Consider the following 15,979-nt stretch of genomic DNA (forward strand, 5'->3'; position numbering starts at 1 on the left):
CCAGACAGAATGCAAGAAAGAATGCAAGGACGCATGCAAGAATGCATGCATGAATGCAAACAAGAATGCATGCAAGATTGCAAGAATACAAGCAAGGCTGAAAGAATGAAAGGTTGCATGCAAGAATGCAAGAATAAACACAAGATTGCATGCAAGAATGCAAGATTGCATGCAAGACTGCAAGAATGCATGCAAGTCTGCAAGCTAGAATGCAAGCAAGAATGCAAGACTGCAAGTAAGAGTGCAAGAAGGCATGCAGGGCTGCAAGAAAGAAAGAAAGAATGCAAGCAAGAATGCAAGAATGCATGCAAGATTGCAAGAAAGATAGACAGAATGCAAGAAACAGAGAAAGAATGCAAGCAAGAATTCAAGAATGCACGAATGCATGCAAGAATGCAAGAAGGTAAGCAAGAATGCAAGCAAGAATGTAAGAATGCAAGAATGCAAGCAAGAATGCAAAAAAGAATGCAAGATAGAATGGAAGAATGCATGCAAGAATGCAAGCAGGAATGTAAGAATGGAATAATGCAAGCAAGAATGTATGCAAGAATGCATGCAAGATTGCATGCAAGAATGCAGGAATGCAAGAACGCAGGAATGCAAGAATGCAGACAAGAATGCATGCAAGAATGCAAGAATGCATGCAAGATTGCAAGAATGTAAGAAAGAATGCAATAACGCAAGCATTAATCTAAGAATGCAAAAATGCAAACAAGACTGCAAGAACAAATGAATGTATGGAAGAATTCAAGCAAAATGCAGGAATGCAAGCAAGAATGCAAGAATGGAAGAATGCAAGCAAGACAGCAAGAGTGCATGCAAGAATGGAATCAAGAATGCAAGAAAGAATGCAAGAAAGCAAGCAGGAATGCAAGAATGCAGGCACGGATGCCAGAATATATGCAGGAATGCATGCAAGAATGGAAGCAAGAATGCAAGAATGCATGAGAGATTGCAACAATGCAAGCAAGAATGCAAGAATGCATGCAAGCATGCAAGCAAGAATGCTAGCACGTAAGCAAGAATGCAGGAATGCAAGAAAGAATGCACGAATGCATGCAAGAATGCAAGCAGGAATGTCAGAATGGATTAATGCAAGCAAGAAAGCATGCAAGAATGCATGCAAGATTGCAAGACTGCATGCAAGAATGCAAGAACGCATGCGAGAATGTAAGAACGCAGGCAAGAATGCATGCAAGCAAGAAAGAATGCAAGAACGCAAGCAAGAATCTAAGAATGAAACAATGCAAACAAGAATGCAAGAATTCAAGCAAGAATGCAAGCAAGAATGCAAGAATGGAAGAATGCAAGCAAGACTGCAAGAATGCATTGAAGAATGCAGGAATGCATGCAAGAATGCATGAAAGCATGCAAGAATGCAAGCAAGAATGCAAGAATGTATGCAAGAATGCAAGCAAGAATTCAGGAATGCAACCAAGAATGCAAGCAGGAATGCAAGTATGCATGCAGGAATGCAAGCATGCCAGACAGAATGCAAGAAAGAATGCAAGAACGCACGCAAGAATACATGCATGAATGCGAACAAGAATGCAAGAATGCATGCAAGATTGCAAAATTGCAAGCAAGGCTGCAAGGATGCAAGAATGCAAGGTTGCATGCAAGAATGCAAGAAAAAACACAAGATTGCATGCAAGAATGCAAGTATGCAAGCTAGAATGCAAGCAAGAATGCAAGAATGCATGCAAGATTGCAAGAAAGTTAGACAGAATGCAAGAAAAAAGAAAGAATGCAAGCAAGAATTCAAGAATGCATGCAAGAATGCACGAATGCATGCAAGAATGCAAGAAGGTAAGCAAGAATGTAAGAATGCAAGAATGCAAGCTAGAATGCAAGAATGCAAGCAAGAATGCAAGAATGCATGCAAGAATGCAAGCAAGAATGCATGAAAGATAGCAAGAATGAAGCAAGAATGCAAGAATGTATGCGCGAATGCAAGCAAGAATGCATGCAAGAAAGCAAGAATGAAGCAAGAATGCAAGAATGTATGCGAGAATGCAAGAATGCAAGCAAGAATTCAGGAATGCAACCAATAATTCAATAATCCAAGCAAGAATGCAAGAATGCATGCAGGAATGCAAGAATGCAAGAAATAATGCAAGAATGCAAGCAAGAATCTAAGAATGCAACAATGCATACAAGAATGCAAGAACAAATGAATGTATGCAAGAATTCAAGCAAAAATGCAAGAATGCAAGCAAGAATGCAAGAATGGAAGAATGGAAGAATGCAAGCAAGACTGCAAGAATGCATGCAAGATTGCAAGCAAGAATGCATGCAAGAATGCAAACAAGAATGCAAGAATGCAAGCAAGAATGCAAGAAAGAATGCAAGAATGGAATAATGCAAGCAAGAATGCATTCAATAATGTAAGAATGCATGCAATAATGCATGCGAGAATGCATGAATGCACGCAAGAATGCAATAACGCAGGCAATAATGCAAGCAAGAATGAAAAATGCAAGAATGCATGCAAGATTGCTTACAAGATTGCTAGAATGAAAGCAAGAGTGCAAGAATGCAAGAATGCATGCAAGAATGCATGCAAGATTGCAAGAGTGCAAGCAAGAATGCAAGAATGCAAGAAAGATTGCAAGGCTGCATGCAAGAATGCAAGAAAGAATGCAAGATTGCATGCAAGAATGCAAGCAAGAATGCAAGAATGGAATAATGCAAGCAAGAATGCATTCAATAATGTAAGAATGCATGCAATAATGCATGCGAGAATGCATGAATGCACGCAAGAATGCAATAACGCAGGCAAGAATGCAAGCAAGAATGAAAAATGCAAGAATGCATGCAAGATTGCTTACAAGAGTGCTAGAATGTAAGCAAGAGTGCAAGAATGCAAGAATGCATGCAAGAATGCATGCAAGATTGCAAGAGTGCAAGCAAGAATGCAAGAATGCAAGAAAGATTGCAAGGCTGCATGCAAGAATGCAAGAAAGAATGCAAGATTGCATGCAAGTATGCAAGCAAGAATGCATGCAATGATACCAGAATACATGTAAGATTGCACAGGAATGCAAGAATGCATGCAAGCAAGAATGCAGGAATGCACGCAAGAATGCATGGAGGATTGCAAGCAAGAATGCAAGAATGCATGCAATGATGCCAGAATACATGTAAGAATGCACAGGAATGCAAGAATGCATGCAAGCAAGAATGCAGGAATGCACGCAAGAATGCATGCAATAATGCAAGAATGCAAGCAAGAATGTAAGAATGCAAGAATGGAAGAATGAAAGCAAAATACAAGATTGTACACAAGAATGCAAGAATGCATGCAAGAATACATGAATGCAAGCAAGAATGCAAGAATGCATGCAAGAATGGATGAACGCAAGCAAGAATACATTAAAGAATGCAAGCAAGAATGCATGCATGCATGAACTCATCCAATGATGGAGCAGGCGCAAGACCCCGTATGACCTACTCCTGCTCCTATCTTCTATATTTCAAGTTTCTATGCATGCAAGAGTGCAAGAACGCAAGCAAGAATGCAAGAATGCTTGCAAGAATGCTAGCAAGAATGCAAGCAAGAATGCAAGAATGCAAGCAAGAATGCAGGAATGCATGCAAGAATGCAAGCAACAATGAAAGAATGCATGCAAGAATACATGCAAGATTGCATGCAAGATTGCAATAAAGCATGCAAGAATGCACTCAAGAATGCAAGAATGCATGCAAGAATGTAAGAATGCAAGCAAAAATCCAGCAATGCAATAATGCAAGAAAGAATGCAAGAAAGCAAGCAAGAATGCAAGCACAAATTCAAGCAAGAATGCTAACATGCAAGCAATCATGCAGAAATGCAAGAATGCAAACAAGAATGCAAGAAAGAATGCAAGAAAGCAAGCAAGAATGCAAGCAAGAATGCAAGAATGGAATAATGCAAGCAATAATGCATGCAATGATGCATTCAATATTGTAAGAGTGCATGCAAGAATGCATGCGAGAATGCAAGAATGAATGCAAGAATGAAAGAACGCAGGCAAGCATGCAAGCAAGCAAGAATGCAAGAATGCATGCAAGATTGCTAAAATATAAGCAAAAATTCAACAATGCAAGAATGCAAGAAAGCAAGCATGAATGCAAGCAAAAATGCAAGCAAGAATGCCAGCACGCAAGCAAGAATGCAGGAATGCAAGAATGCAAACAAGAATGCAAGAATGCAAGCAAGAATGCAAGAATTGAATAATGCAAGCAAGAATGCATTCAATAATGTAAGAATGCATGCAATAATGCATGCGAGAATGCATGAATGCACGCAAGAATGCAATAACGCAGACAAGAATGCAAGCAAGAATGAAACAATGCAAGAATGCATGCAAGATTGCTTACAAGATTGCTAGAATGTAAGCAAGAGTGCAAGAATGCAAGAATGCATGCAAGGATGCATGCAAGATTGCAAGAGTGCAAGCAAGAATGCAAGAAAGATTGCAAGGCTGCATGCAAGAATGCAAGAAAGAATGCACGATTGCATGCAAGAAAGAATGCAAGCAAGAATGCAAGAATGCACGCAATGATGCCAGAATACATGTAAGAATGCACAGGAATGCAAAAAATGCATGCAAGCAAGAATGCAGGAATGCACGCAACAATGCATGCAATAATGCAAGCAAGAATGCTAGAATGCAAGAGTGCAAGTATGCAAGAAAAAATGCAAGAAGGTATGCAAGAATGCAAGCATGAATGCAAGAATGCAAGCAAGAATGTAAGAATGCAAGAATGGAAGAATGAAAGCAAAATACAAGATTGTACACAAGAATGCAAGAATGCATGCAAGAATACATGAATGCAAGCAAGAATGCAAGAATGCATGCAAGAATGCAAGAATGGACGAATGCAAGCAAGAATGCAAGAATGGAAGCCAGAATGCAAGAAAGCTAGAAAGAATGCAAGCAATAATGCAAGAACACTCCTAAACACTCACTCCAAAACACACCAATAATGCAAGCAAGAATGCAGGAATGCAGGAATGCAAACAAGAATGCAAATAGGAACACAAGAATGCATGCAACTTTGCAAGCAACAATGCAAGAATGCAAGCATGAATGCAAGAATGCATGCGAGGATGCAAGAATGCAAGCAAAATTGCAGTAATGCAAGAATGCATGCAATGATGCCAGAATACATGTAAGAATGCACAGGAATGCACGCAAGAATGCAAGAATGCATGCAATAATGCAAGCAAGAATGCTAGAATGCAAGAGTGCAAGAATGCAAGAAAAGTGCAAGAAGTTATGCAAGAATGCAAGCATGAATGCAAGAATGCAAGCAAGAATGTAAGAATGCAAGAATGGAAGAATGAAAGCAAAATACAAGATTGTACACAAGAATGCAAGAATGCATGCAAGAATACGTGAATGCAAGCAAGAATGCAAGAATGCATGCAAGAATGGATGAACGCAAGCAAGAATACATTAAAGAATGCAAGCAAGAATGCATGCATGCATGAACTCATCGAATGATGGAGCAGGCGCAAGACCCCGTATGACCTACTCCTGCTCCTATCTTCTATATTTCACGTTTCTATGCATGCAAGAGTGCAAGAACGCAAGCAAGAATGCAAGAATGCTAGCAAGAATGCAAGCAAGAATGCAAGAATGCAAGCAAGAATGCAGGAATGCATGCAAGAATGCAAGCAACAATGAAAGAATGCATGCAAGAATACATGAATGCAAGCAAGAATGCATACAAGAATGCAAGAATGGAAGAATGCAAGCAAGAATGCAAGAATGGAAGCCAGAATGCAAGAAAGCTAGAAAGAATGCATGAATGCAAGCAAGAATGCATAATGCATGCAAGGATGCCAGAATACATGCAGGAATGCATGCAAGAATGCAAGAATGAATGCAAGAATGCAAGCAAGAATGCATGAATGCATGCAAGAATGCAAGCAAGAATGCAAGAACACTCCAAAACACTCACTCCAAAACACTCCAAAACACACACTCCAAAACACTCCATAACACTTACTCCAAAACACTCACTCCAAAACACTCCACAACACACACTCCATATCACTCGCTCCAAAACACACACTCCAAAACACTCCAGAGCACTTACTCCAAGACATTTAGTCCAAAACAAACACTCCAAAAAACACCAAATCACTCACTCCAAAACACTCAAGCAAGAATGCAAGAATGCAAGCAAGAATGCAATAATGCAAACAAGAATGCAAGAAATAATACAAGAATGCATGCAAGAATGCAAGTAAGAATGGAAGCATGCAAGAATGGACAAATGCAAGCTAGAATGCAAGAATGCATGCAAGAATGCAAGCAAGAATGCAACAATGCAAACAAGAATGCAAGAAATAATGCAAGAACGCAAGCAAGAATGAAAGCAAGAATGCAAGAATGGAATAACGCAAGCAGTAATGCATGCAAGAATGCATTCAATAATGTACGAATGCATGCAAGAATGCATGCAAGAATGCGAGCAAGAATGCATGCAAGATAGCAAGAATGAAGCAAGAATGCAAGAATATATGCGAGAATGCAAGAATGCCAGCAAGAATTCAGGAATGCAACCAATAATTCAATAATCCAAGCAAGAATGCAAGAATGCATGCAGGAATGCAAGAATGCAAGAAATAATGCAAGAATGCAAGCAAGAATCTAAGAATGCAACAATGCAAACGAGAATGCAAGAACAAATGAATGTATGCAAGAATTCAATCAAAAATGCAAGAATGCAAGCAAGAATGCAAGAATGGAAGAATGGAAGAATGCAAGCAAGACTGCAAGAATGCATGCAAGAATGCAAGAAAGAATGCATGCAAGAATGCAAATAAGAATGCAAGAATGCAAGCAAGAATGCAAGAATGCAAGCAGGAATGCAAGAATGGAATAATGCAAGCAAGAATGCATTCAATAATGTAAGAATGCATGCAATAATGCATGCGAGAATGTATGAATGCATGCAAGAATGCAATAACGCAGGCAATAATGCAAGCAAGAATGAACAATGCAAGAATGCATGCAAGATTGCTTACAAGAGTGCTAGAATGTAAGCAAGAGTGCAAGAATGCATGCAAGAATGCATGCAAGATTGCAAGAGTGCAAGCAAGAATGCAAGAAAGATTGCAAGGCTGCATGCAAGAATGCAAGAAAGAATGCAAGCAAGAATGCAAGAATGCATGCAATGATGCCAGAATACATGTAAGAATGCACAGGAATACAAGAATGCATGCAAGCAAGAATGCAGGAATGCACGCAAGAATGCAAGAATGCATGCAATAATGCAAGCAAGAATGCTAGAATGCAAGAGTGCAAGAATGCAAGAAAAAATGCAAGAAATTATGCAAGAATGCAAGCATGAATGCAAGAATGCAAGCAAGAATGTAAGAATGCAAGAATGGAAGAATGAAAGCAAAATACAAGATTGTACACAAGAATGCAAGAATGCATGCAAGAATACATGAATGCAAGCAAGAATGCAAGAATGCATGCAAGAATGGATGAACGCAAGCAAGAATACATTAAAGAATGCAAGCAAGAATGCAAGAACAAATGAATGTATGCAAGAATTCAAGCAAGAATGCAAGAATGCAAGCAAGAATGCAAGAATGGAAGAATGCAAGCAAGACTGCAAGAATGCATTGAAGAATGCAGGAATGCATGCAAGAAAGTATGCAAGAATGCAAGAATGCAAGCAAGAATGGAAGAATGTATGCGAGAATGCAAGAATGCAAGCAAGAAGTTAGGAATGCAACCAAGAATGCAAACAGGAATGCAAGTATGCATGCAGGAATGCAAGAATGCCAGACAGAATGCAAGAAAGAATGCAAGGACGCATGCAAGAATGCATGCATGAATGCAAACAAGAATGCATGCAAGATTGCAAGAATGCAAGCAAGGCTGAAAGAATGCAAGAAAGAATGCAAGGTTGCATGCAAGAATGCAAGAATAAACACAAGAATGCATGCAAGAATGCAAGACTGCAAGAATGCATGCAAGTCTGCAAGCTAGAATGCAAGCAAGAATGCAAGACTGCAAGTAAGTGTGCAAGAAGGCATGCAGGGCTGCAAGGAAGAAAGAAAGAATGCAAGCAAGAATGCATGCAAGATTGCAAGAAAGATAGACAGAATGCAAGAAAAAGAGAAAGAATGCAAGCAAGAATTCAAGAATGCACGAATGCATGCAAGAATGCAAGAAGGTAAGCAAGAATGCAAGCAAGAATGTAAGAATGCAAGAATGCAAGCAAGAATGCATGCAAGAATGCATGCAAGAATGCATGCAAGAATGCAAGCAAGAATGCATGCAAGATAGCAAGAATGAAGCAAGAATGCAAGAATATATGCGAGAATGCAAGAATGCAAGCAAGAATTCAGGAATGTAACCAATAATTCAATAATCCAAGCAAGAATGCAAGAATGCATGCAGGAATGCAAGAAAGCAAGAAATAATGCAAGAATGCAAGCAAGAATCTAAGAATGCAACAATGCAAACAAGAATGCAAGAACAAATGAATGTATGCAAGATTTCAAGCAAAAATGCAAGAATGCAAGCAAGAATGCAAGAATGGAAGAATGGAAGAATGCAAGCAAGACTGCAAGAATGCATGCAAGAATGCAAGCAAGAATGCATGCAAGAATGCAAACAAGAATGCAAGAATGCAAGCAAGAATGCAAGAATGCAAGCAAGAATGCAAGAATGGAATAATGCAAGCAAGAATGCATTCAATAATGTAAGAATGCATGCAATAATGCATGCGAGAATGCATGAATGCACGCAAGAATGCAATAACGCAGGCAATAATGCAAGCAAGAATGAAAAATGCAAGAATGCATGCAAGATTGATTACAAGATTGCTAGAATGAAAGCAAGAGTGCAAGAATGCAAGAATGCATGCAAGAATGCAAGAACACTCCAAAACACTCACTCCAAAACACTCCAAAACACACACTCCAAAACACTCCATAACACTCACTCCAAAACACTCACTCCAAAACACTCCACAACACACACTCCATATCACTCGCTCCAAAACACACACTCCAAAACACTCCAGAGCACTTACTCCAATACATTTAGTCCAAAACAAACACTCCAAAAAACACCAAAACACTCACTCCAAAACACTCAAGCAAGAATGCAAGAATGCAAGCAAGAATGCAATAATGCAAACAAGAATGCAAGAAATAATACAAGAATGCATGCAAGAATGCAAGTAAGAATGGACGAATGCAAGCTAGCGTGCAAGAATGCATGCAAGGATGCAAGTAAGAATGGAAGCATGCAAGAATGGACAAATGCAAGCTAGAATGCAAGAATGCATGCAAGAATGCAAGCAAGAATGCAACAATGCAAACAAGAATGCAAGAAATAATGCAAGAACGCAAGCAAGAATGAAAGCAAGAATGCAAGAATGGAATAACGCAAGCAATAATGCATGCAAGAATGCATTCAATAATGTAAGAATGCATGCAAGAATGCATGCAAGAATGCGAGCAAGAATGCATGCAAGATAGCAAGAATGGGGCAGCACGGTGGCATAGTGGTTAGCACTGTTGCCTCACAGCGCCAGGGATCCGGGTTCGAATCCGGCCTCGGGTGACTGTCTGTGTGGAGTTTGCACATTTTCCCCGTGTTTGCGTGGGTTTTCTCCGGGTGCTCCGGTTTCCTCCCACAGCCCAAAGATGTGCGGGTTATGTTGATTGGCTATGATAAATTGACCCTTAGTGTTAGGGGGATTACATACGTGGGGTTACGGGGATAGGGTGGGATATGTGTTGGTGTAGGGGTTACGGGGATCAGGTGGGATATGTGTCGGTGCAGGCTCGATGGGCCGAAATGGCCTCTATCTGCACTGTGGGGTTTCTGTGATTTCTGTGAATGCAAGAATGTATGCGAGAATGCAAGAATGCAAGCAAGAATTCAGGAATGCAACCAATAATTCAATAATCCAAGCAAGAATGCAAGAATGCATGCAGGAATGCAAGAATGCAAGAAATAATGCAAGAATGCAAGCAAGAATCTAAGAATGCAACAATGCAAACGAGAATGCAAGAACAAATGAATGTATGCAAGAATTCAAGCAAAAATGCAAGAATGCAAGCAAGAATGCAAGAATGGAAGAATGGAAGAATGCAAGCAAGACTGCAAGAATGCATGCAAGAATGCAAGAAAGAATGCATGCAAGAATGCAAATAAGAATGCAAGAATGCAAGCAAGAATGCAAGAATGCAAGCAGGAATGCAAGAATGGAATAATGCAAGCTAGAATGCATTCAATAATGTAAGAATGCATGCAATAATGCATGCGAGAATGTATGAATGCATGCAAGAATGCAATAACGCAGGCAAGAATGCAAGCAAGAATGAACAATGCAAGAATGCATGCAAGATTGCTTACAAGAGTGCTAGAATGTAAGCAAGAGTGCAAGAATGCATGAAAGAATGCATGCAATATTGCAAGATTGCAAGCAAGAATGCAAGAATGTAAGAAAGATTGCAAGGCTGCATGCAAGAATGCAAGAAAGAATGCAAGCAAGAATGCAAGAATGCATGCAATGATGCCAGAATACATGTAAGAATGCACAGGAATGCAAGAATGCATGCAAGCAAGAATGCAGGAATGCACGCAAGAATGCAAGAATGCATGCAATAATGCAAGCAAGAATGCTAGAATGCAAGAGTGCAAGAATGCAAGAAAAAATGCAAGAAATTATGCAAGAATGCAAGCATGAATGCAAGAATGCAAGCAAGAATGTAAGAATGCAAGAATGGAAGAATGAAAGCAAAATACAAGATTGTACACAAGAATGCAAGAATGCATGCAAGAATACATGAATGCAAGCAAGAATGCAAGAATGCATGCAAGAATGGATGAACGCAAGCAAGAATACATTAAAGAATGCAAGCAAGAATGCAAGAACAAATGAATGTATGCAAGAATGCAAGCAAGAATGCAAGAATGCAAGCAAGAATGCAAGAATGGAAGAATGCAAGCAAGACTGCAAGAATGCATTGAAGAATGCAGGAATGCATGCAAGAAAGTATGCAAGAATGCAAGCAAGAATGGAAGAATGTATGCGAGAATGCAAGAATGCAAGCAAGCAGTCAGGAATGCAACCAAGAATGCAAACAGGAATGCAAGTATGCATGCAGGAATGCAAGAATGCCAGACAGAATGCAAGAAAGAATGCAAGGACGCATGCATGAATGCAAACAAGAATGCATGCAAGATTGCAAGAATGCAAGCAAGGCTGAAAGAATGCAAGAAAGAATGCAAGGTTGCATGCAAGAATGCAAGAATAAACACAAGATTGCATGCAAGAATGCAAGATTGCGTGCAAGACTGCAAGAATGCATGCAAGTCTGCAAGCTAGAATGCAAGCAAGAATGCAAGACTGCAAGTAAGAGTGCAAGAAGGCATGCAGGGCTGCAAGAAAGAAAGAAAGAATGCAAGCAAGAATGCATGCAAGATTGCAAGAAAGATAGACAGAATGCAAGAAAAAGAGAAAGAATGCAAGCAAGAATTCAAGAATGCACGAATGCATGCAAGAATGCAAGAAGGTAAGCAAGAATGCAAGCAAGAATGTAAGAATGCAAGAATGCAAGCAAGAATGCAAGAATATATGCGAGAATGCAAGAATGCAAGGAAGAATTCAGGAATGCAACCAATAATTCAATAATCCAAGCAAGAATGCAAGAATGCATGCAGGAATGCAAGAATGCAAGCAAGAATCTAAGAATGCAACAATGCAAACAAGAATGCAAGAACAAATGAATGTATGCAAGAATTCAAGCAAAAATGCAAGAATGCAAGCAAGAATGCAAGAATGTAAGAATGAAAGAATGCAAGCAAGACTGCAAGAATGCATGCAAGAATGCAAGCAAGAATGCATGCAAGAATGCAAACAAGAATGCAAGAATGCAAGCAAGAATGCAAGAATGCAAGCAAGAATGCAAGAATGGAATAATGCAAGCAAGAATGCATTCAATAATGTAAGAATGCATGCAATAATGCATGCGAGAATGCACGAATGCACGCAAGAATGCAATAACGCAGGCAATAATGCAAGCAAGAATGAAAAATGCAAGAATGCAAGATTGATTACAAGATTGCTAGAATGAAAGCAAGAGTGCAAGAATGCATGAAAGAATGCATGCAAGATTGCAAGAGTGCAAGCAAGAATGCAAGAAAGATTGCAAGGCTGCATGCAAGAATGTAAGAAAGAATGCAAGATTGCATGCAAGAATGCAAGCAAGTATGCAAGAATGGAATAATGCAAGCAAGAATGCATTCAATAATGTAAGAATGCATGCAATAATGCATGCGAGAATGCATGAATGCACGCAAGAATGCAATAACGCAGGCAAGAATGAAAGCAAGAATGAAAAATGCAAGAATGCATGCAAGATTGCTTACAAGAGTGCTAGAATGTAAGCAAGAGTGCAAGAGTGCAAGAATGCATGCAAGATTGCAAGAGTGCAAGCAAGAATGCAAGAATGCAAGAAAGATTGCAAGGCTGCATGCAAGAATGCAAGAAAGAATGCAAGATTGCATGCAAGAATGCAAGAATGCATGCAATGATGCCAGAATACATGTAAGAATGCACAGGAATGCAAGAATGCATGCAAGCAAGAATGCAGGAATGCACGCAAGAATGCATGCAATAATGCAAGAATGCAAGCAAGAATGTAAGAATGCAAGAATGGAAGAATGAAAGCAAAATACAAGATTGTACACAAGAATGCAAGAATGCATGCAAGAATACATGAATGCAAGCAAGAATGCATGCAAGAATGGATGAACGCAAGCAAGAATACATTAAAGAATGCAAGCAAGAATGCATGCATGCATGAACTCATCGAATGATGGAGCAGGCGCAAGACCCCGTATGACCTACTCCTGCTCCTATCTTCTATATTTCAAGTTTCTATGCATGCAAGAGAGCAAGAACGCAAGCAAGAATGCAAGAATGCTTGCAAGAATGCTAGCAAGAATGCAAGCAAGAATGCAAGAATGCAAGCAAGAATGCAGGAATGCATGCAAGAATGCAAGCAACAATGAAAGAATGCATGCAAGAATACATGCAAGATTGCATGCAAGATTGCAATAAAGCATGCAAGAATGCACTCAAGAATGCAAGAATGCATGCAAGAATGTAAGAATGCAAGCAAAAATCCAGCAATGCAAGAATGCAAGAAAGCAAGCAAGAATGCAAGCAAGAATGCAAGCAAGAATGCCAGCACGCAAGCAAGAATGCAGGAATGCAAGAATGCAAACAAGAATGCAAGAATGCAAGCAAGAATGCAAGAATGGAATAATGCAAGCAAGAATGCATTCAATAATGTAAGAATGCATGCAATAATGCATGCGAGAATGCATGAATGCACGCAAGAATGCAATAACGCAGACAAGAATGCAAGCAAGAATGAAACAATGCAAGAATGCATGCAAGATTGCTTACAAGATTGCTAGAATGTAAGCAAGAGTGCAAGAATGCAAGAATGCATGCAAGGATGCATGCAAGATTGCAAGAGTGCAAGCAAGAATGCAAGAAAGATTGCAAGGCTGCATGCAAGAATGCAAGATTGCATGCAAGAAAGAATGCAAGCAAGAATGCAAGAATGCACGCAATGATGCCAGAATACATGTAAGAATGCACAGGAATGCAAAAAATGCATGCAAGCAAGAATGCAGGAATGCACGCAACAATGCATGCAATAATGCAAGCAAGAATGCTAGAATGCAAGAGTGCAAGTATGCAAGAAAAAATGCAAGAAGGTATGCAAGAATGCAAGCATGAATGCAAGAATGCAAGCAAGAATGTAAGAATGCAAGAATGGAAGAATGAAAGCAAAATACAAGATTGTACACAAGAATGCAAGAATGCATGCAAGAATACATGAATGCAAGCAAGAATGCAAGAATGCATGCAAGAATGCAAGAATGGACGAATGCAAGCAAGAATGCAAGAATGGAAGCCAGAATGCAAGAAAGCTAGAAAGAATGCAAGCAAGAATGCAAGAACACTCCTAAACACTCACTCCAAAACACACCAATAATGCAAGCAAGAATGCAGGAATGCAGGAATGCAAACAAGAATGCAAATAGGAACACAAGAATGCATGCAACTTTGCAAGCAACAATGCAAGAATGCAAGCATGAATGCAAGAATGCATGCGAGGATGCAAGAATGCAAGCAAAAATGCAGTAATGCAAGAATGCATGCAATGATGCCAGAATACATGTAAGAATGCACAGGAATGCACGCAAGAATGCAAGAATGCATGCAATAATGCAAGCAAGAATGCTAGAATGCAAGAGTGCAAGAATGCAAGAAAAAATGCAAGAAATTATGCAAGAATGCAAGCATGAATGCAAGAATGCAAGCAAGAATGTAAGAATGCAAGAATGGAAGAATGAAAGCAAAATACAAGATTGTACACAAGAATGCAAGAATGCATGCAAGAATACATGAATGCAAGCAAGAATGCAAGAATGGACGAATGCAAGCAAGAATGCAAGAATGGAAGCCAGAATGCAAGAAAGCTAGAAAGAATGCAAGCAAGAATGCAAGAACACTCCTAAACACTCACTCCAAAACACACCAATAATGTAAGCAAGAATGCAGGAATGCAGGAATGCAAACAAGAATGCCTGCAACTTTGCAAGCAACAATGCAAGAATGCAAGCATGAATGCAAGAATGCATGCGAGGATGCAAGAATGCAAGCAAAAATGCAGTAATGCAAGAATGCATGCAAGAATGACAGAACGGAAGCAAGAATGCATGCAAGCATGAACGCAAGAGCGCACGCAAGAACGGATGCAAGAATGCAAGCAATAATGCAAGAAAGAATGCAAGACTGCGTGCGTGAATGCAAGAATGCAAGCAAGAATTCAGAAATGCAAGGAAAAGAATGCAAGCAAGACAGCAAGAATGCATGCAAGAATGCAATCAAGAATGCAAGCAAAAAATGCAACTTTGCATGCGAGAATGCAACAATGCAAGCAAGAATGCAAGAATGCATGCAGGAATGCAAGCAAGAATCGAACAAAACAAGAATGAAAGCAAGAATGCAAGAATGGAAGCAAAAATGCAAGCAAGAATGCTAGCACGCAAGCAAGAATGCAAAAAAGAATGCAAGATAGAATGGAAGAATGCATGCAAGAATGCAAGCAGGAATGTAAGAATGGATTAATGCAAGCAAGAATGTATGCAATAATGCATGCAAGATTGCAAGACTGCATGCAAGAATACAAGCAAGAATTCAAGCAAGAGTGCAAGAATGCATGCGAGAATGCAACAATGCAAGCAAGAATGCATGCAAGAAATCAATCAAGAATCCAACAAAGCAAGAATGCAAGCAAGAATGCAAGAATGCAAGCTAAAATGCAAGCAAGAATGCTAGCACGCAAGCAAGAATGCAGGAATGCAAAAAAGAATGCAAGAAAGAATGGAAGAATGCATGCAAGAATGCAAGCAGGAAATCAAGAATGGATGAATGCAAGCAAGAATGTATGCAAGAATGCATGCAAGATTGCAAGAATGCAAGAAAAAATGCAAGAGTGTATGCAAGAATGCAAGCAAGCATGCAGGAATGCAAGAATGGATGAAATGGCAGCAAGAATGCAAGATTGTATGCAAGAATGCAGGCAAGAATGCATGAATGCAAGCAAGAATGCAAACAAGAATGCAAGAATGCATGCAAGAATTAAAGAATGCAAGAAAGCATGCGAGAATGCAAGAATGCAAGCAAGAATGCAAGAAAGAATCCAACAAAGCAAGAATGCATGCAAGATTGCATGCAAGAATGCAAGAACGCATGCGTGAATGCAGGAATGCAAGAACGCAGGAATGCAAGAATGCAGGCAAGAATGCATGCAAGAATGCAAGAATGCATGCAAGATTGCAAGAATGTAAGAAAGAATGCAATAACGCAAGCATTAATCTAAGAATGCAACAATGCAAACAAGACTGCAAGAACAAATGAA

This window comes from Somniosus microcephalus, chromosome 22, assembly GCF_052327205.1.
Source record: "Somniosus microcephalus isolate GS21.2 chromosome 22, FLI_Smic_1.0, whole genome shotgun sequence".
Lineage (NCBI taxonomy): Eukaryota > Metazoa > Chordata > Chondrichthyes > Squaliformes > Somniosidae > Somniosus > Somniosus microcephalus.